General features: G+C 39.3%; 4 non-coding genes across 4 annotated transcripts; all 4 read left to right on the top strand.

Moving 5' to 3' along the window:
* Positions 1-20,812: 20,812 nt before the first annotated feature.
* Positions 20,813-20,902, top strand: TRNAY-GUA (transfer RNA tyrosine (anticodon GUA)). Its single transcript is given in 2 exon segments — positions 20,813-20,849; positions 20,867-20,902. It is a non-coding gene; the product is annotated as a tRNA-Tyr (tRNA).
* A 125-nt stretch (positions 20,903-21,027) lies between these two features.
* TRNAS-AGA (transfer RNA serine (anticodon AGA)) lies at positions 21,028-21,109 on the top strand. Its single transcript has one exon. It is a non-coding gene; the product is annotated as a tRNA-Ser (tRNA).
* Positions 21,110-21,650: 541 nt separating this feature from the next.
* Positions 21,651-21,740, top strand: TRNAY-GUA (transfer RNA tyrosine (anticodon GUA)). Its single transcript is given in 2 exon segments — positions 21,651-21,687; positions 21,705-21,740. It is a non-coding gene; the product is annotated as a tRNA-Tyr (tRNA).
* Positions 21,741-21,866: 126 nt separating this feature from the next.
* Positions 21,867-21,948, top strand: TRNAS-AGA (transfer RNA serine (anticodon AGA)). Its single transcript has one exon. It is a non-coding gene; the product is annotated as a tRNA-Ser (tRNA).
* The last annotated feature ends 1,077 nt before the right edge of the window (positions 21,949-23,025 follow it).

Here is a 23,025-nt window from a genome sequence, read left to right as displayed (position 1 = left end):
GTGGAGCTGCTAATTCACAGAATTGTGTGCTCATTGGAATACACACATGCAGTCTATACCATAACCAGCACTGGACCCTTTCTAGTGGGGGTGGGGGTAATGCCATAATCAGGTCCCCCAGTCAAAGCATTACCCCTGACTGCTAGTCAGCCCAGGCCAGGGATCACCACAATTAAGGGGTCCCTCTCTCCAGGGCACACCAGGCCTAGGCTGATAGCCCAGGCTAACTCCCGCACCCCTGGAGCAGCGGGTGCCGGGTTGATTGTGTGGTGCAAATGAAAGAGTTAAAAATATTGTCTTTTGCTGTGGAACTACAGGTCCCAGCAAGCCTCCCCCACATGTGGGTACTTGGAGAACCACAAGTATCAACATGTGGGGAATTATGGGCCCACTGGTACCTGTAGTTCCACAGCAAAAGAAATATTAAAATAAACACACTAGACCAATTTTTGAAAGTCATTTATTTAGCTGCACCTTCACCTGGGGGGCAGCAGCCTTAATGTTTTTTTGCAAGGCTGCCACTGCCCCGGGACTTCAAGGCATCTTCTTTCTTCTGGGGCTCTTCCATGCTCCCTCCAGGTCAATGTACTTCCATGCCGCTGCCTCGTACTGGCTTATATAAGCCAGCATACCACTAGATGATATTTTGCACAATTCGCCCGGGTCCTGCTGAGGGACCCGGTGAAAGGGCTCCTCTGGCTGTGGCATTAGTCCCCCACTACAAAAAGTCTTGTGCTGGTTCTGGATAATACAGGGAGACCCTATGCATTTTCCCACTGTCTTACCAGGACCTACTCAGAGCCCAGTGCTGTTTGTGCTGATTACGAAACCCTATGTCATTTGTCCCCTTTATTTTGTCATCCAGGACTGGTTCTGAATAGCCTAATGCTGGTTGTGCTTAAAACAGGGGTGTCAGTAACTGTATGGGAAGTTTTTCAGGTGAGGACAAAAGTCAGGGGGTTAGGGTGGCTAAGGAACAAGCAGGTGAGTGACAGTGCTAGGTCTCCCTATATCGGCCAAACCAAGATTTGGCTAGACCTGCCCAGAGATGCGGAGTCTAACTCACTTGGTGGTCTTCACCAGTGACCCCTCCAGATGGGATATGGGTTTCACTGCACCAAGTGGGCAGATCACGGACCTCTGGACAGGTACCTGGGAGTGGCAGGAAGACTGGAAACTATATTAGCATGGATTAACACTAGGAACCCTAGAGATGAGTAAACACTAGAAGACACTAGAATCAGGATAATCACTGGAGATAATCCGGAGGTAAACTTACACTGATAAACACAGGAATTGTAGATGTGACAGGGATGTACTGAGAGTTGACAGAGATCCAATCACAGACTTGCACTGGGAAATGTAGACACAAGAATACACTGAGAATTGGTAGGACACTGAGAATCGATGTTAGTCAGCACTTGGAATGAGACACTAAGAATTGATGGTAATAGATAGTTGGTATGAGATGCTGAATGGCTATGGAAGTTGATAGTTGGTATGAGACACTGAGAATTGATGGTAGTCAGCACTTGGAATGTGGCACTGGGCATCGATGGTACTCGATAGTTGGTATGAGATGCTTATTCGCGATGGTAATCAATAGTTGGTATGAGGTGCTGAATGGCGATGGTAGCCAGTACTGAGAATCGGAGGTAGTCAGCACTTGGAATGAGACACTGAGATTCGATGGTAATCAATACTTGGTATAAGATGCTCAATGGCAATGATAACCAGCACTTGGAATGAGACACTGAGAATCGATGGTAATCGGCACTTGGAATGAGACACTGAGGGGTAAACTTACTAAGATTCATGTTGGTCCCAATTTGCCCCATTTTTCAATTTGGATAGGATCGATCAAAAATGGCCATTTTTTTTTCACTTAAAAAATCGGCAATTTACCAAGCTCCCGGTTTTGACAGGATCGTTTTGTTTGATGGTGTATTTAATCGATCCTGTCCATGTTAAAGCCCCAAGTTCCCTGCCCGACTTTCTCTCCCTAAAAGGCAGCCTGCATATTGTTTTTTTTATATTTAAGGTTTAATTTATTTGTTAAAAATTATGTAGGGTCCCCCCCCCAAAAGCATAACCAGCCCTGTACTGGTCAGCCAGTCCTAGTTCTAACAATTACAGGGAACAAAACAAGTAGGGTTTCCCCATAATTTAGGAACCAGCACCTTGCTACAGGGCTGTGCTGGTTTTAAATATAGGGGGAAAAATGGGTAGGGGTCTCCCTATATTTAAAATCAGCACCGGACCTAAACCAACTGGGGTGTAATGCCACAGCCAGGAGACCCTGTTACCTGGTCTCTGACCAAAGCATTTTCACCCCAAGCTGGACAGGCCATGCTGGGGATCTCAGGGGAGGTGGGGACCCCCCCAAAAAATGGTCCCCCCTCTCCAAAAACCCCAGGCTTGGGTACGAGGGTAGTTAAACATTAAGTAGTATTAAACTATTGTATTTTACAGTGGAACTATAGGTGCCAGTATGTCTGCCCTTTGGCACTTGTGACAGCAGGCGGCCAGCCCCACTATAAAATAAATGGTTAAAAAAGACACAACACACACACTGTAGATAGTATACAGTTATTCCACACCTACCTCACTCACACATAAATACCTGATGCCAGATGTTCTGTCCCCTTGTCCCCATAGAATCTAATGGGTGTACCTGAAAAAAAGATCCTATACTCACCTCCATCCTGGTGCTGCTCTCCGTAGCATCCATGATCTTTGCAAAACAAATAAAAAACTTACGCAAACCATGCCGAACATGTATAATTATATGTTGTTACATATGCTTACACCTTGCGAAATGACAATTGACCAAGATCAACAGTTATTTTTCACACGCCGCTAACCAATCTATGGCCACTTTACATGTAGCGGCCGCTCATTGGCTGGTTCCACGTGGGTCCCAGCCAATGAGCATATCCTACATGTAAGGCATGTGTTTGTGTGTTGTGTCTTTTTTAACAATTTATTTTACAGTGGGGGTATGGGTCCCGGCCACCTGCTGGCACTTGTAGTTTCACAAGTGCCAAAGGGCAAAGGCATGCTGGCACCTGTAGTTCTACTGTAAAATATTTTGAAACCATAAGGTTTTTTGTCTATGGAATATATATATATATATATATATATATATATAAATACAGCGGGTAAAATAAGTATTGAACACATCAATATTTTTATCAGTACATATATTTGTAATGGGGCTATTGTAATGTTCACCAAATGTCAGCAACAACCCATGCAATCCACACATGCAAAGAAATCAAACTATAGGTGTCCATAAATTAAGTTATGTGTAATAATGTGAAAGGACACAGGGAAGAAGTATTGAACACATGATGAAAGGGAGGTGCAAAAAGGCATGGAAAGCCAAAACACCAGCTGAAATCTATCAGTAATTAGAAAGCAATCCTTCCCCTTGTCAGTGCAAATTAATATAAGATGGTTCAGTCCCAACTGGTGGCCTTTAAAAAGGTGTCTCATTACCAAGGTGTCACACAAGAAATCTCATGATCGGTAACTGATGGCATTGGTTACAGAAGGATTTCTAATCTTCTTAATGTTCCAGTGAGCACTGTTTTGGCCATAATCTGTAAGTGGAAAGAACATCATTTCACCGTAAACCGGCCATGACCAAGTGCTCCTCACAAGATTTCTCACAGAGAAGTGAAAATAATTATCAGAAGAGTTGTCCAAGAGCCAAGGACCACTTGTGGAGAGCTTCAGAAAGACCTGGAATTATCAGGTACAATTGTTTCAAAGAAAACAAAAAGAAATGCACTCAACTGGCAGGGCCTGTGCACGTTCACCATGGAAGACTCCATTAATGAAGAAAAAGCATGATGAAACTCATTTAAAGTTTGCTGCACAACATTCAGACAAGCCTGTGAAATACTTTGAGAATATAGTCTGGTCAGATGAGACCAAAATTTAACTCTTTAGATGCCATAATACACACAATGTTTAGAGGAGAAATTGCACTGCACATCACCACAAAAACACCATAACAACAGTGAAGTTTGGAGGTGGGTGTCATGACTCTGGAAAAATTGGCCTCCTGTGATGAATCAGACTCTGTGGGCTAAGACCATGGTAATAATAACTGAATAGGTTTAAGATAGCTTTTCCTCATAGGAGAAGTAAGACTTGAATTCTAGTGGTATTTTAGAAGAATTCAAGGTTTTTATTGAACAACTGAGAAATATTGAGGATGATGGCTAGAATCAGAACTAAAGTCCAGAATGATAAGAACAGGAAACTTAAAAAGTCTGTGATGGAACTGTAGCAGCGTAGTAGGAGCGGGATGACTGGTTTAAGTCCATAAACTCCACAACAAGTAGGACACTAGTCAGATAATGCTGAATATCCATGATCAACAGAGGAGGAATACTAAGTTCGAGTCACAGGGGTTCACCCAGTAAGACAACACGGGAATCCTAGGGCAAAGGTATGGAGGTATATCCAGCTAGACTGTGATGACTTTGGCTTGAGATGACTGTGGGTCTTTGAGTGCATAATGGTGCATCGAACTCCAGATGTAGCACACAGAGCTTTCTCATGCTGGTATAGACAGAATGGGTAGGTGGGCATTCTATAGGTACTCCGGGTTTGAACCCAGAGTAGCATCTTTTAGGTGCTTCAGGTTTTGTACCCAAAGGATCATCTTAGTCAATGAGAAGGACACAGTGATATTCAGGAAGTGAAGGACTTAGACAATATCAGGAGCCAATTACTAGGACTTGAGAAGACGTTGTACAGGCACTGAATGAGCATCCAGGATGGGTTTAAATAGGCCGTCCCTGTTGCTGATTGCTGTCTGACTCTCAGCTGACTAGGGAAAAAGGAAATACTGATGGACTCTGGCTACAACAAGATGGTCATGCCCATGAACTCAGGACACCACCAGCAACTATGGAGGATGACATCAGACTGCACGAGGGATGCCTGTCAGTGTGGTGAGAGAGACCTGCGGTTGGAGCTTTGCCATGAAGATGGTTTGCGGTTGTCTAGGACCACAAACCGGAGACCGGAGGTAAGTAAGGTTGCTGGCTTGGCTCTGCATCGTAACCTGGAAACGGAGTCCCTGACAGTACCCCCTCTTTCAAGTGTGGACTCTGGATGCCCCTTAGGCTTCTGTGTAAAATATTGTAATCGACCTTGGTACCAACGAGAATCCAAGATCTTCGTGACCTCAAACTCCACTCCTCAAGCAGTCTGTACTGGTGGCATTGTAGAATTTTTTTCATGGAAATGGTTAAGTATTCATTTCTTGAGTAAGGAAATATGGAAAGTGTTGAGAATTTGTAGATTAGGAGGAAGTTGAAATTTACACACCACAAGATTGAGGACTTGTTCGATCCAGAATGGTCCAATGAATCGAGTGGCGAATTTCATGGTGGGCAACCTGAGTCTTAAATTCTTAGTTGAAAGCCACACACAATCACCAGGGGAAAACTTGGGCACAGTGGAACATTTTCTGTCAACAAAGACATTGTAATTATGTGATGCTTTCTTAAGGAACAGCTGATTTTGTCTTCAAACCTGTGCAAAATGTTGTAAAGCAGAACTGGCAGCGGGAACTTCCATGGTGGATGAAGACTGGAACTCTGGGATGCGTGGATGTAATCTGTAGTTGGCAAAAAAAGGACTCAGTCCTGTAGATGAGTGGTAATGGAAATTGTGAGTGAACTTTTCCCATGGTATCAAGTCTGCCCAGTCAACTTGGGAAGAGGATAAATATATTATGAGGAAGGTTTTCAGATTTTGATTTACCCTCTCGGTTTGACCATTCAACTGTGAGTGGTAGGCAGAGGAAAATTGTAACTTAATCTGTATAGCAGAACACAGAGCCCTCCAGAAACAGGCCACAAATTGGAGGACGATCCACGATCTGACACTATCTCCTAAGGCAGTCCATGTAAATGAAAGTTTTCTTTAATGAATAGTCGTGCCAATGTGGCAGCATTAGGAAGATGTGGCAAAGGGACAAAATGGGCCATTTTAGTGAAATGGTCCACTATGACCCAGAAGACAGTGAATCCCTTGGACTCTGGTGGGTCAGAGATAAAGTCCATTGATAGATGTGTCCAGGGTTTGACTGGAATCGATAGGGGGTGGGGTAACCCTGCAGGAGATTGTTGTGAACTTTTATGCTGGATGCATTTAGGGCAAGATCATATAACTTCTTGTAATTCACCTTTCATGGAGCGCCACCAATACTTTTGTTGCAGAAAAGAAAAGAACCCCTGCATGTCCGGAAAAGAAAGAGTCATGAGCACAGGATAGCAATTTGTTCCGTAGCTCTGGCACAACAAAAGTTCTTCCTCAAGGAGGAGTAAGAGAAACATCAGTGATTGCGAAGGCTTAAGGGTTGACAATGGGATACTCCTGCATGGAAGTTTGCTCATCTTCTTTTAACATAGACCTAGAAAGGGCATCGGCTTTGACATTTAAAGATCCTGGGCGGTATTTCAAAACAAAGTCAAAATGAGAGAAAAAGAGCTGATTTCAGGTACATAAAATTTTTGTGCTCTGTATAGATGGTAATTATATACTTTGCTCATTCTAACAAATATCTCCATTCTTCTAGAGCCAATTTAATGGCCAACAGTTCCTAGTCACCGATGGAGTAGTTCTTCTAGGCTGGGGAGAACCTATGGGAAAAGAATTGACAGGACATGGACTTCCCAGAGATGTTTGAGACAAGAACGCTCCAACTCCATAAATGGATGCATCCATCTCCAGGGCAAAGTTTTTCTCAAGGTCAGGCTGTATAAGAATTGGTGCAGAGGAAAAGGCTTGCTTGAGAGTCTGAAAGGCTAGGAGAGCTTTCGGAGACCAATCAGCTGTGTTTGCTCCCTTTTGGGTCATAGACATGATGGGCACCACAATGGTGGAGGAAGACTTAATGAACTTCCTGTAATAGTTTGCAAAGCCCAGAAATCTCTAAACAGCCTTCAACGAAGTAGGTAATACCCAATCATGGATAGCTTTGAGTTTCTCAGGATCCATATGCAATTCTGAACCTGAGATCACATATCCAAGAAATGCTATGGTGGGAACCTCGAAGACACATTTTGACAATTTCCCAAAGAGGTGATTAGCACGCAGGCAGAGCAAAACTTCTTTGACATGTTGTCAATGGGTATAGAGATCACTTGAAAAAATGAAGATATCGTCCAAGTAGATAATGACGAACTGATACAGGACATCTCAGAAGATCTCATTGACAAATTCTTAAAATACTGCTTGAGCATTACAGAGTCTGTAGGGCATCACTAGATATTCATAATGCCCATCCCGGGTGTTGAATGCGGTTTTCCACTCATCACCCTCTCAACTTCTTATTAAATTATAGGCTCCTCTGAGATCTAGTTTAGAGAAAATTTGGGCGCCTTTAACCCGGTCAAAGTGCTCGGTGATGAGGGGTAAGGGGTATTTGTTCTTGATGGTGATGTCATTGAAACCTTGACAGTCAATGCATGGCCGTAATCCTCCATCCTTTTTCTTGACAAAAAAAAACCCAGCACTGGCAGGGGCGAGGAAGGTCAGATAAATCACTTCTGCAAGTTTTCCTGGATATATTTAGACATAGATTGGGTCTCAGGAATCAACATAGTATATGTACTACCCTGGGGAGGCACCTTTCCAGGCATCAAGTCGATGGGACAATCCCAAGGTCAATGAGGTGGCAGTTTATCAGCTGCTTGTTCTGAAAACACATCAGCAAAGCCCAGATACTGATGAGGAATGACATCAGAAGGATGAACCTTGGTGTCCACAACTCAAACCACTTGATCTAGGCAATGCTGATGACAATAATGACTCCAGGAAGAATCTGATCGGTAGACCAATCTATATGTGGGTTGTGCCAATGTAGTCATGGCAGTCCAAGGACTACTTCATGGGTAGTAGCTGGGATAACCAGAAACTCCATTTGTTCCAAGTGTAAGACTCTGACTTTCATTCTAAGGGCCTTGGTGGTATGGGTGATAACCCAGTCATTGATCTGTGTCCCGGTGTGAGGCTCCATCAGGCCAGTCCATCGGCGTGGATGCAGCAATGAAGAGCTGCCGAAGAGAAAAGATGGTGGCAAAGTTCTGGATGGGTGGCACCCTCCAGGTGAAGTCACCATGGAAGTCCTGGGTCAGGTGGCAGCCATGTAAAAGAGCTTAAAGTCTGCTGCCCCCCAGGTGAAGTTGCAAAACAATAAAATAATAAAACAAACGGTGTCTGTTGTTTTTATATATATATTTATTTTATAGGGCTTCTATGGGTACCAGTGGGCCATTAATGCCCCACTTGCTGGTATTTGTGGTTCTCCAAGTACCAGCATGCTGGGGAGACTTGCTGGGACCTGTAAATCTACTGCAAAAGACAAAATTACACTTCTATTTTTTATACCACATTACACTAGCAACCTGACACCCACCTCCTCAGGAGTGCCAGGGATAGCCCCGGGCTCTTAACTTAGGCCTGAGGTGCCCTAAAGTCACGGCTGCTGACACTTGAGATTCCTGGAGGGAGGCAGGCCTACTAGGCACAATAAACTGGGGTGGTCTTAGGAATGACCTGTTCATGAAACTCAGTAGCACAGGATAAAAGTAAAATAGAATTTTAATTAGCAAGGTTTCATATAAAGTCTCAAACAGCACAGAGGTTCACATATGCAATAATAAGTATAGGAGAAAATCCCAAAATATATATGCAGTCTTTAACATATAAGAACTAACGTGGTAGGAACCCCGAATCCAGTATGAGGCTAACACCTCAGGATGGCATTGAAGACCTTTGTCAGGGTAGGACCCTGTAGTAATGGAAATCCAGAGCAGAGTGAGCCCTGCAGAATAATATAGTTCTGCGACAGGGCCGAGCCCTGTGGTGCAGTGAGAGATGAAGCAAACTTGAGCTTTGTGGTGTAGTGAAGTCGGAGCAGGGTTAAGGCAATGAGATTCCAGAACAGGGTTGAGCCCTGCTGCATGGCTAGAGTTTGAAACAGGGTTGAGCCCAATGATACAGAGAAGATTGAAGCAGGGTTGAGCCCTGTGATGCGATGAGATTCCAGAACAGGGTTGAGCCCTGCGACGTGGCTAGAGTTTGGAGCAGGCTTGAGCCCTGTGATACAGAGAAGGTTGTAGCAAGGTTGAGCCCTGTGATGTGATGAGATTCTGGGACAGGGTTGAGCCCTGCAACGTGGCTTGAGTTCGGAACGTGGTTGAGCCCCGTGATGCGGAGAAGATTGTTGCAGGGTTGAGCCCTGTGATGTAATGAGATTCTGGAACATGGTTGAGCCCTGCGGCTTGGCTAGGGTTTGGAGCAGGGTTGAGCCCCGTGATGCAGATATGAAACTGTAAAGGTGCAGTTGAGAACTGTAACAAGGATGAGTTCAATATCTAACAAGGATGAATTCAATATCCACAGGAACAGAAAGACAACAGGCAAAGTAAATAGTGCAGGGAAATGATGAAACCACAGTGATGGAGCATTAAGCAATACTTAGGCAATAGGAATGCTGGGCTCTGTAGTGCAGTGGGTAACTGGCATCAGAAGTTCATCTGGAATATAACAAAGTCCACAGCAATCCACAGGCCCAGCAGTGATCTGGCAGGAGTCTAAGAAAAGACTTGAAAGCAACGTTGCACAGACACAGAGACACGGTTAGTAACAGGCTTTATACTAGAGTTCTGTGATCCATAGGAAGTTTCAGAACATGTGACCCAAATGGAATCAGGTTTGAAATAATGAGCAATCTAGGAATCCCACAATCTGACAAAACCTGGGAAACATGATCACTTTAACACTCTATCCCTTGAATGAGAAGCATGCCAGCAAGCAGGATAGCTCCTCCAACGACCACAATGAAACTTTGGCAAAAGTAGTCTATCTTTATGTATTGAAATAGTCGCAGACCTGACACCTAAATAGGGGGACTCCTTTACTGGGGGGGTACCCAGCTCCCCAGGGATCCCTGGCCTGGGCTGACTAGCAGTCAGGTTGATGATTTGGCTGGGGGACCCGGCGAAAGGGCTCCTCTGGCTGTGGCATCAGCCCCCCACTAGAAAAAGTAATTCATTTTTTCCCTCTGTATTTCAAGGACTGGCTCAGAGACCAGTGCAGGTTGCGCTGAATACGGGGCACCTCTACATCATTTGTCCCTGTATTTTGGCTATTGGGACTGGTTCTGATTAGCCTGCTGCTGGTTGTGCTTAATACATCATTTGTCCTCTATATTTTGCACAACCAGCACTGGGTCACTAAAAGCCTGGTGCTGGTTGCTCTTTTGGGGGAGCATGCCATATTATTTTGTTTTTTTTACATATGTAAAAAATAATTACACACAGAGGCAGGCTTCACAAGCCTGCATCTGCCACTGATACTGGCTACCTCCACCAGGTCCTACTGCCCACTGCCCGCTCTGCCTAAGTTGCAAACGGCTGCACCGCCACCACTGCCACCTGCTTTCTGCCCTGGGTCTCAGCCACCACTAATGTCCACTACCACCTCCCGGGTCCCAGCAATAGCAAACACAGGCTTCCTTCGCCCCTGTCCCTGCCCCCACTAGCGCTTTTAGAAGACAGCCATCTTGGTGTACCCAAGTGAAGCCACAGTGAGAACACCTGCTGAAGGCACCTACTGAGGCTGTTCAAGGAATTGAATCTTCCTATCTCTATAATGGTGCAATTGTGAGGTAATAGTTTAAAAACTGTAACTTTCTCAATTTCCTGAACCCCAAAAGGCCCTAGCCTGGAACAAAAGCTATCTATTAAAACAAACCTTAGGTCTAAATTTTTCCCTTACCCTGAGTTATGCCTTCCCAAAAATCCATCGCAGAGAAAAGCAAAACAGTTGTCTTTACTGAGAGTGTCAGAAAAAACTGACAGTTGGAAATTTAGAAAGCTCTAAAATCCTTATTTTTTTTGCCCTAAAATTTGGCATGCTGAATTAAGTGACAGTTCTACCCCACCCATGCCAAATTTCATCTCATTACCTCTAATAACTTTTGAGGTGTAGCCCCTTAAAACCATGCCCCTTCTCCAGGATTTCTCTATAGAGATTTCCATTTTTTTGATTCAGCCTTAATATAAGGGCACAACTGTGCCCTTATAATATATATATATATATATATATTATAATATATATATATATTATATATATATATATATATATTGTCTGTGGAATATATATATATATATTCCACAGACAAACAACCTTCTGTTTTCACGTCTCATTAAGGCTTCTTAGTCATTATCTGAAAGTTCACAAAATCTACTGAATTTGTGACACTTAAACTTAAAAAAGCAATGAAATTCTGATAACAGCCTGATGCTTTAATGGATGTGTTCCTTGCGCAATACAGAAATGGTATGCCATCACACCCTGAGGTTAACTGCAGATTCAGCACTCTTACAGAGTGATATTGCTGTCACTCACAAAATGGTGGAGTTGCTAATTCAGAGAATTGTGTGCTTATTGGAATACACATGCAGTCTATGCAACTGAGGTCTGAGCAGTTATGTGGCTCCCACATCCCACTCAATGCCCACAATCTTCCCATTGGATCACCACAACAATCTCACTAGGTTCCATCATCCTTCTAACTCTATACATCCATCTTATTCAGCATACACATTCACCTCCCTAATTGCTAAAGCTATCATAATCTGTCTATATAGGTACACTTTCTTCCCCTATACGCCTCCATGCTGCTATATCTTCCCCAATCCCTACTGATGTGTGGGCTCCAAACTGTGCTAGTCTATGTTCCCTCATCTGCACCAATCTGTCTTTCCCCAGTAACACTGCCCTGCATCCATGCCACTCTGTTTCCTTCTGCACCACTGTCTTCCCCCCAGCCACACTGCTCTGTCTTCTTCTCATATATGGCACTCTTTCTTCCATCTGCACCACTCTGTCCCCCCCAACCATGAAACTCTGTCTCCCCCCAACTGCACCACTCTGTCTTTTTTTCTCATCTGCACCAATCTGTCTTCCCCAATCCCCAATATTGTGTGTTCTCCCATTTGTGCTAGTGTGTATTCCCTCATCCACACCAATCTGTCTTTACCCATATGCACTGCTCTGTCTTCATACCACACTGTACCCCCTATCCATGTTGGTTTGTCCCCGCATCCACACCACTGTTTCCCACCCATCTGCATAACTTTTTTCCTCCCCACTATCTGTACCACTGTTTTCCACCCATCTGCATCACTTTGGCTCCCCCCCTCTGTACTGCTTAATCTTCTCCCCTCTACATGCCTTTCTGTCTCACCTATCCACACCACTCTGTCTCACCCATCCATGCCATGCTGTCTCCTCCACCTATCCACACCACTCTTATCCCATCTGCTCAGACCTCAGTTGCATAGACTGCATGTGTGTATTCCAATGATAACACAAGCTCCACCATTTTGTGAGTGACAGCAATCTCTCTCTGTGTTATTACCCACATACCCATAGCCCAGGATTGTGGGGAAGAATCCTGGGTTTCAGCCTAAGCCTATGGTTTTATGAAAGGGGGGACCCATTATTGGGGGTCCCCACCTCCCTTGAGATCCCCAGCTTGGGCTGACCAGCTTGGGGTATTAATGCTTTGGCCCAGGAGACCCAGTGATATGGTCTCCTGGCTGTGGCATTACAACACAGTCGGTTTGGGTCTGGTGATGGTTTTAAATGAATTCCTCCTATATTTAAAACCAGGACTTGCCCTGCAGCCAGGTGCTGGTTACTAAATTACTGGGTAACCCTACATGTTTTTTTGCCCAGTAATTTTAGGAACCAGGACTGGCTGAGCAGTCCAGGGCTGGTTATGCTTTTGGGGAGGGAACCTACATAATTTATTTATTTAAATGAACCTTTAAGAATGGCTGGCAGTGACTGGATCTTCTCAGGTCCAGACCCATCGCCAACACCAGCACAGATGCCAGGACCAACTGCAGCTGCAGCTGCAGCTGTATATTGCAGACCACACCATCACTGCCACCAATGTAGCCCACACCAATACTGCCACCGCCCACTCCACCACTGCTGCCCACTCCACCACTGCCGCTGACATTCACCACCACATCCCCGATTCTGCCTGCTGCCATTGCCGAGTTGCTTCACCACTAATGCCTGCAAAAGGCAGCCATTTTGGTACATCCAAGTGAAGTCATAGTGAGTACACCTGCTGGAGGCTCCTACTGAGGCTGCACAACAATTTAAAACTTTCTCAATAAGAGCAGATTTGTGAGGCAATAGTTTAAACACTGTAACTTTTTCAATTAACTAATCCCCAAAAGTTGTCCTAACTGAGAGTGTCAGAAATACTGACAGTTGGAAATTTAGATTACTATCAAATCCTCATTTGGTATGTTTTTGTACTGAAATGTTGTCATTTGGCATGCAGCAGCAAGCGACAGATACTACCCACCCAAGCCAAATTTCAGCTCGGTACCTCCAATAGCTTTTGGGGTATAGCCCCTTAAACACCATGCCCCACTCTCAGGAGTTCTCTATGGGAAAATTCCTTTTTTTATATTCAGCCTTAGGGACGTATTCACTTAGTGGTGAAAACAGAAGTTTTCAGCAAAAAAACAGCAACATTTTTGTCAAAAAAAGGCGAAACTGGCAACAGGTGAAAATAACTGGAAAAACATTTTCTCCATCCCAGACCAGGTGAAAATGAATGCAAAATCCCTATTTTTGGCTAAAAATTTGGAGATTTCATTCAGAACCCTTTGGACACCTCCCTAATGATAAATTACAAGAAAAAAAATTGTAAGTTGCATGCTTTTAGGCAAAAAAAATAGTTGAAAATGGTTTTAACATATTGGGTCTGATTTTTCAATGTGTGGTATGGATACTTCAAGAGTTTTAAACATTGCATGCGGTCGCAGCAGGTGTTTTTTTTAAGTTTTTAAAATTTTGTTTTTATGACACAAAAATATACTTGCTACCATTTTAACGTACCCCCAAATTACGTGGAACAGTAATTTCCTGGAAATAAAATAGCTTTCTATATTTTTTCAATGTTTTTTTTCTACCAAAAATTTGCACTGCTAATTGTATATGGCCCAAAATGTAAGGGCAAGAGTGTGCCCTTATAATATATAGCACAGAATCCATAATGGCAGATTGATCAGACAAGCAATGGTGAGTTAACAATATTTTAATGCTGTATTTGGTCATGCATTTTCATCAGAGTGCAAGTGTGTACACTATATATATATATATATATATATATATATATATACATATATATATATATATATATATATATATAGAGATAAATACATATAATAAATATATTATAAGGGCACATTGCCCTTTTATTAAGGCTGAATACAAAAAAGGAATCTCCATTGAAAATTCTGGAGGGGGGTCATGGTATTTAAGGGGCTACACCTCAAAAGCTTTTAAAGGTACTGAGCTAAAATTTTTAATGGGTGGGTAGAACTGTCGCTCGGTGCTGCTTGTCAAATTTTAGGGCAAAAAAATAGAAAAAGAGAATTGAGGAGTAATCTAAATTTCCAAATGTCAGTTTTTTCTGACAATCTTAATTAGAACCACTTTTCTGCTGTTCTCTATGGGGGATTTTTGGGAAGGCATAACTGAGGGTAGGGGGTAAAATTATACTTGGGGTTTGTTTTATTAGGTAGCTTTTATTCCAGGATAGGGCCTTTTGGGGATTAGGTGATTTAGAAATTTACTGTTTTTAAACTACTACCTCACAATTGCACCATTATAGAGATAAGGAGATTTAATTCATTGTACAGCCTTAGTAGGAGATTACAGCAGGTGTACTCACTGTGGCTTTACTTGGGTGCACCAAGATGGCTTTATTCTGCTGGCACTAGTGGGGGCCTTGGCCAGGGGGAAGGAAGCTGGCATTTGCTATAGCCAGGGGGAGGTAGTGGGAATTAGTGGTGGCTTAGACCCGGGGGAGAAAGAAGGCAAGTGGTGGGCAGTAGGTACTGGAGGAGGTAGTCAGCATCAGTGGCAGATGTAGGATCAAATAAATGTTTAATTGTTAAGAAATAACGGGGCCCAAATATATATCTTGCAGCAAAACAAAATATGGAAAGCTAATTTGTTTATGTAAATTAAAATCAACTAATGAAAAATATGCCATATCAAAACACAATTTGTCTTGTATCTACCTTAGAACTCACAGATAACAGATTTATCTACTAACAATTGGGCTTAATTTTGCACCTTCTAATGTACCAAATGTCTTTGATATTTTGCAAGATATACAAACATTTCTTTCAATGTTGACATTGAAAATGCATTTCCAAATTAATAAAAGGTAATCAGTGTGGCTGCTAAGAGTGACTGGGCTTAGGCTCAATGAGGGGAAGAAAATGTGTGAAAGATAGAAAAGAGAACAGACTGGCATCCCAAATATTTTGATGCACTAATGCCTGTTCTCACTCTTATGGAGCATACACATGGTCAGATCTGTCAGGTGAATGATTTGAATGATGTGAACGATTTGAATGATTTTTACCAAAGATTTGAACGATTTGAACGATTGAACAATTTTTGACTGCATTAAAATGAATGGAAATTGTGCAAGTCTGACTGCAAACACATCCGATGTCAGATATCATTATCTGACCATCGGGAACGTGCATCATTCAAATTGTTCATCTGACAGATCTGACAGATAAGTCAGATATGTCAGATTTTCCTTCAGATATGCATGACTGAACGATTTTTTAAATCGTTATCGTTCAGATCTGAAGGAAAAATCTGACCGTGCGTATGCAGCATTAGCATCACTGGCTACAAGATGTGGTCAGATTTGAAGAAAAAAAAAACATCAATCTGCACAACTTGAACCTACGCATGGAGACCCCGATGGATTTCTAGTCCATCACATTCACCACTTAGCCAAAACTACCTCACATATTATAAAGTCTTTTTTTTTAAACATAGTTAGGAGAATAGTTTGTTTTCAATGTGTAAAATTACAGAAATGGCCATCTAAGATAATAAAAAATTTTTTTTGCCGTTGAGCCAGCAACCTAAGAATAACTGTGCCAATCTCCTCAACATAACTCCGCTATACCAGTTAAGCTATGGAAGGATCCCAACAGATATCATGTATACTATATATAATGGAGTGGAAATGTAAAACCTTTCATCATCTAAATCTAACCCAATAAAGTAATTAAACTAGACAAAAGATATTTATGTGTTTATTCCTGTTTTGCATAATCATCACAAATAATCATGCTTAATGATTTGCTAAATATCACCAGAAGTTTGACTTAAATTTGTTATTTTTGTATCATCTGGCAACAGCTAGTTTAGAAAGCAGTTTTCATAGATCTTCCATCTGTAGCCACATTTACATCAAGATTAGAGATACTTTAAAATATCAACACTTTTTCACTTTTCAAATTTAGCTTGTTTTTTTAAGTGTTTAATTGTTCAAGAAATAAAGGGGCCCAAATGTAATCTTGCAGCAAAACAAAATCTGTGAATTCTAAGGTAGATACAAGACAAATTGTGTTTTGATATGGCATATTTTTGATTAGTTGATTTTAATTTACATATGCAATGTAGCTTTTTCTATATTTTGTTTTGCTGCAATATTATATTTGAGCCCCATTATTTCTTGAACAATTAAACACTTAAAAAAACAAGCTAAATTTGAAAAGTGAAAAAGTGTTGATATTTTTAAGATATCTTTAATCTTGATGTAAATGTGGCTACAGATGGAAGATCTATGAAAACTGCTTTCTAAACTAGCTGTTGCCAGATGATAGAAAAATAACACATTTAAGTTAAACTTCTAGTGATAGTTTGGAAATAATTAAGCATTATTATTTGTGATGATTATGCAAAACAGGAAAAAACACATAAATAACTTTTGTCTAGTTTAATTACTTTATTGGGTTAGTTAAAGATAGTGAAAGGTTTTACATGTCCACTCCATCAGATATAGTGTAGATGATTTTTCTAGGGAACTTTCGATATCTCACCTGGTAGAGCAGAAGACTGTAGATGAGATTGGTCCAGCAATCCTTAGGTCTCTGGTTCAATTCCGGCTCGAAGTAAACATATTTTTTATTATCTTAGATGACTATTTATGTATTTTTACACATTGTAAACCATGCAAACCATGCAAAACATAAACCCTTCTCCTAATTATGTTAAAATAAACACTTTAGCACATGTGAGGTAGTTGTGGCCGAGTGGTTAAGGCGATGGACTAGAAATTCAATTTACATATGCAACGTAGCTTTTTCTATATTTTGTTTTGCTGCAAGATAATATTTGGGCCCCATTATTTCTTGAACAATTAAACACTTAAAAAAAGCAAGCTAAATTTGAAAAGTGAAAAAGTGTTGATATTTTAAAGCTATATCTAGCAAAATATCAAATACATTTGGTACATTAGAATGTGCCAAATTAAGCCCAATTGTTAGTAGATAAATCTGTTAATTTGTGAGTTCTAAGGTAGATACGATTTTGATAGGGCATATTTTTGATTAGTTGATTTTAATTTACATATGCAATGTAGCTTTTTCTATATTTTGTTTTGCTGCAATATTATATTTGGGCCCCATTATTTCTTTAACAATGAAACACTTAAAAAACAAGCTAAATTTGAAAAGTGTAAAAATATTGATATTTTTAAGATATCTTTAATCTTGATGTAAATGTGGCTACAGATGGAAGATCTATGAAAACTGCTTTCTAAACTAGCTGTTGCCAGATGATAGAAAAATAACACATTTAAGTTAAACTTCTAGTGATAGTTTGGAAATAATTAAGCATTATTATTTGTGATGATTATGCAAAACAGGAAAAAACACATAAATAACTTTTGTCTAGTTTAATTACTTTATTGGGTTAGTTAAAGATAGTGAAAGGTTTTACATGTCCACTCCATCAGATATAGTGTAGATGATTTTTCTAGGGAACTTTCGATATCTCACCTGGTAGAGCAGAAGACTGTAGATGAGATTGGTCCAGCAATCCTTAGGTCTCTGGTTCAATTCCGGCTCGAAGTAAACATATTTTTTATTATCTTAGATGACTATTTATGTATTTTTACACATTGTAAACCATGCAAACCATGCAAAACATAAACCCTTCTCCTAATTATGTTAAAATAAACACTTTAGCACATGTGAGGTAGTTGTGGCCGAGTGGTTAAGGCGATGGACTAGAAATTCAATTTACATATGCAACGTAGCTTTTTCTATATTTTGTTTTGCTGCAAGATAATATTTGGGCCCCATTATTTCTTGAACAATTAAACACTTAAAAAAAGCAAGCTAAATTTGAAAAGTGAAAAAGTGTTGATATTTTAAAGCTATATCTAGCAAAATATCAAATACATTTGGTACATTAGAATGTGCCAAATTAAGCCCAATTGTTAGTAGATAAATCTGTTAATTTGTGAGTTCTAAGGTAGATACGATTTTGATAGGGCATATTTTTGATTAGTTGATTTTAATTTACATATGCAATGTAGCTTTTTCTATATTTTGTTTTGCTGCAATATTATATTTGGGCCCCATTATTTCTTTAACAATGAAACACTTAAAAAACAAGCTAAATTTGAAAAGTGTAAAAATATTGATATTTTTAAGATATCTTTAATCTTGATGTAAATGTGGCTACAGATGGAAGATCTATGAAAACTGCTTTCTAAACTAGCTGTTGCCAGATGATAGAAAAATAACACATTTAAGTTAAACTTCTAGTGATAGTTTGGAAATAATTAAGCATTATTATTTGTGATGATTATGCAAAACAGGAAAAAACACATAAATAACTTTGTCTAGTTTAATTACTTTATTGGGTTAGTTAAAGATAGTGAAAGGTTTTACATGTCCACTCCATCAGATATAGTGTAGATGATTTTTCTAGGGAACTTTCGATATCTCACCTGGTAGAGCAGAAGACTGTAGATGAGATTGGTCCAGCAATCCTTAGGTCTCTGGTTCAATTCCGGCTTGAAGTAAACATATTTTTTATTATCTTAGATGACTATTTATGTATTTTTACACATTGTAAACCATGCAAACCATGCAAAACATAAACCCTTCTCCTAATTATGTTAAAATAAACACTTTAGCACATGTGAGGTAGTTGTGGCCGAGTGGTTAAGGCGATGGACTAGAAATTCAATTTACATATGCAACGTAGCTTTTTCTATATTTTGTTTTGCTGCAAGATAATATTTGGGCCCCATTATTTCTTGAACAATTAAACACTTAAAAAAAGCAAGCTAAATTTGAAAAGTGAAAAAGTGTTGATATTTTAAAGCTATATCTAGCAAAATATCAAATACATTTGGTACATTAGAATGTGCCAAATTAAGCCCAATTGTTAGTAGATAAATCTGTTAATTTGTGAGTTCTAAGGTAGATACGATTTTGATAGGGCATATTTTTGATTAGTTGATTTTAATTTACATATGCAATGTAGCTTTTTCTATATTTTGTTTTGCTGCAATATTATATTTGGGCCCCATTATTTCTTTAACAATGAAACACTTAAAAAACAAGCTAAATTTGAAAAGTGTAAAAATATTGATATTTTTAAGATATCTTTAATCTTGATGTAAATGTGGCTACAGATGGAAGATCTATGAAAACTGCTTTCTAAACTAGCTGTTGCCAGATGATAGAAAAATAACAAATTTAAGTTAATCTTCTGGTGATAGTTAGCAAATAATTAAGCATGATTATTTGTGATGATCATGCAAAACAGGAAAAAACACACAAATAACTTTTGTCTAGTTTAATTACTTTATTGGGTTAGTTAAAGATAGTGAAAGGTTTTACATGTCCACTCCATCAGATATAGTGTAGATGATTTTTCTAGGGAACTTTCGATATCTCACCTGGTAGAGCAGAAGACTGTAGATGAGATTGGTCCAGCAATCTTTAGGTCTCTGGTTCAATTCCGGCTCGAAGTAAACATATTTTTTATTATCTTAGATGACTATTTATGTATTTTTACACATTGTAAACCATGCAAACCATGCAAAACATAAACCCTTCTCCTAATTATGTTAAAATAAACACTTTAGCACATGTGAGGTAGTTGTGGCCGAGTGGTTAAGGCGATGGACTAGAAATTCAATTTACATATGCAACGTAGCTTTTTCTATATTTTGTTTTGCTGCAAGATAATATTTGGGCCCCATTATTTCTTGAACAATTAAACACTTAAAAAAAGCAAGCTAAATTTGAAAAGTGAAAAAGTGTTGATATTTTAAAGCTATATCTAGCAAAATATCAAATACATTTGGTACATTAGAATGTGCCAAATTAAGCCCAATTGTTAGTAGATAAATCTGTTAATTTGTGAGTTCTAAGGTAGATACGATTTTGATAGGGCATATTTTTGATTAGTTGATTTTAATTTACATATGCAATGTAGCTTTTTCTATATTTTGTTTTGCTGCAATATTATATTTGGGCCCCATTATTTCTTTAACAATGAAACACTTAAAAAACAAGCTAAATTTGAAAAGTGTAAAAATATTGATATTTTTAAGATATCTTTAATCTTGATGTAAATGTGGCTACAGATGGAAGATCTATGAAAACTGCTTTCTAAACTAGCTGTTGCCAGATGATAGAAAAATAACAAATTTAAGTTAATCTTCTGGTGATAGTTAGCAAATAATTAAGCATGATTATTTGTGATGATCATGCAAAACAGGAAAAAACACACAAATAACTTTTGTCTAGTTTAATTACTTTATTGGGTTAGTTAAAGATAGTGAAAGGTTTTACATGTCCACTCCATCAGATATAGTGTAGATGATTTCTATTGGGAACCTTCGATAGCTCAGCTGGTAGAGCGGAGGACTGTAGAGGAGTTTGGTACAGCAATCCTTATGTCGCTGGTTCAATTCTGGCTCAAAGGAAACAATTTTTTTTATTATCTTAGATGGCCATTTATGTAATTTTACACATTCTAAGCCATGCAAACCATGCAAAACATAAACACTTCTCCTAATTATGTTAAAATAAACACTTTAGCTCATGTGAGGTAGTTGTGGCCGAGTGGATAAGGCGATGGACTAGAAATCCATTGGGGTCTCCCCGCGTAGGTTCAAATCCTGCTGACTATATGCAGATTGATGTTTTCTTTTTCTTCAAATTTTACCAAATCTTGCCGCTAGTGATGCTAAGAGTGAGAATTGGCATTAGTGCATCAAAATATTTGGGATGCCTATCTGTTCTCTTTTTTATCTTTCACACATTTTCTTCCCCTCATTGAGCCTAAGGCCAGTCACTCTTAGCAGCAACAAAGATTACAGCTAGTTCAGAAAGCAGTTTTCATAGATCTTCCATCTGTAGCCACATTTACATCAAGATTAGAGATACTTTAAAATATCAACACTTTTTCACATTTCAAATTTAGCTTGTTTTTTTAAGTGTTTAATTGTTAAATAAATAATGGGGCCCAAATATAATATTGCAGCAAAACAAAACTTCTGGTGATATTTAGCAAATCATTAAGCATGATTATTTGTGATGATTATGCAAAACAGGAATAAACATATAAATAACTTTTGTCTAGTTTAATTACTTTATTGGGTAAGTTTTAGATAGTGAAATGTTTTTCATGTTCACTCCATCAGATATAGTGTAGATGATTTCTATTGGGAACCTTCGATAGCTCAGCTGGTAGAGCGGAGGACTGTAGAGGAGTTTGATACAGCAATCCTTAGGTTGCTGGTTCAATTCCAGCATGAAGGAAACAATTTTTTTTTATTATCTTAGATGGCCATTTATGTAATTTTACACATTCTAAACCATGCAAACCATGCAAAACATAAACCCTTCTCCTAATTATGTTAAAATAAACACTTTAGCACATGTGAGGTAGTTGTGGCCGAGTGGTTAAGGCGATGGACTAGAAATCCATTGGGGTCTCCCCGCGTAGGTTCAAATCCTGCCAACTACGTGCAGATTGATGTTTTCTTTTTCTTCAAATCTTGCAGGTAGTGATGCTAAGAGTGAGAACAGGTATTAGTACATCAAAATATTTGGGATGCCAGTCTGTTCTCTTTTTTATCTTTCACACATTTTCTTCCGTTCTTTGAGCCTAAGCCCAGTCACTCTTAGCAGCCACACTGATTACCTTTTATTGATTGGAAATGCATATTCAATGTCAACATTGAAAGAAATGTTTGTATATCTAGCAAAATATCAAAGACATTTGGCACACTAGAAGGTGCAAAATTAAGATCAATTGTTAGGAGATTAATCTGTTAATCTGTGAGTTCTAAAGTAGATACAAGACAAATTGTGTTTTGATATGGCATATTTTTGATTAGTTGATTTTAATTTACATAAAGAAATTAGCTTTCCATATTTTGGTTTGCTGCAAGATTATATTTGGGCCCCATTATTTCTTGAACAATTAAACACTTAAAAAAACAAGCTAAATTTGAAAAGTGAAAAAGTGTTGATATTTTAAAGTATCTCTAATCTTGATGTAAATGTGGCTACAGATGGAAGATCTATGAAAACTGCTTTCTAAACTAGCTGTTGCCAGATGATAGAAAAATAACAAATTTAAGTTAAACTTCTGACTGTAGAGGAGTTTGGTACAGCAATCCTTAGGTCGCTGGTTCAATTCCGGCTCGAAGGAAACAATTTTTTTTGATTATCTTAGATGGCCATTTATGTAATTTTACACATTGTAAACCATGCAAACCATGCAAAACATAAACCCTTCTCCTAATTATGTTAAAATAAACACTTTAGCACATGTGAGGTAGTTGTGGCCAAGTGGTTAAGGCGATGGACTGTGTTTTGATATGGCATATTTTTGATTAGTTGATTTTAATTTACATAAAGAAATTAGCTTTCCATATTTTGGTTTGCTGCAAGATTATATTTGGGCTCCATTATTTCTTGAACAATTAATCAGTTAAAAAAACAAGCTAAATTTGAAAAGTGAAAAAGTGTTGATGTTTTAAAGCTATATCTAGCAAAATATCAAATACAGTTGGTCATTAGAATGTGCAAAATTAAG

Source organism: Taudactylus pleione, unplaced genomic scaffold (genome assembly GCF_031769625.1).
Source record: "Taudactylus pleione unplaced genomic scaffold, aTauple2 ptg000050l, whole genome shotgun sequence".
In the NCBI taxonomy this organism is placed as follows: domain Eukaryota; kingdom Metazoa; phylum Chordata; class Amphibia; order Anura; family Myobatrachidae; genus Taudactylus; species Taudactylus pleione.
The sequence above is the reverse complement of the archived record's forward strand: the minus strand, read 5'-3'. Positions and strand labels throughout refer to the sequence as shown.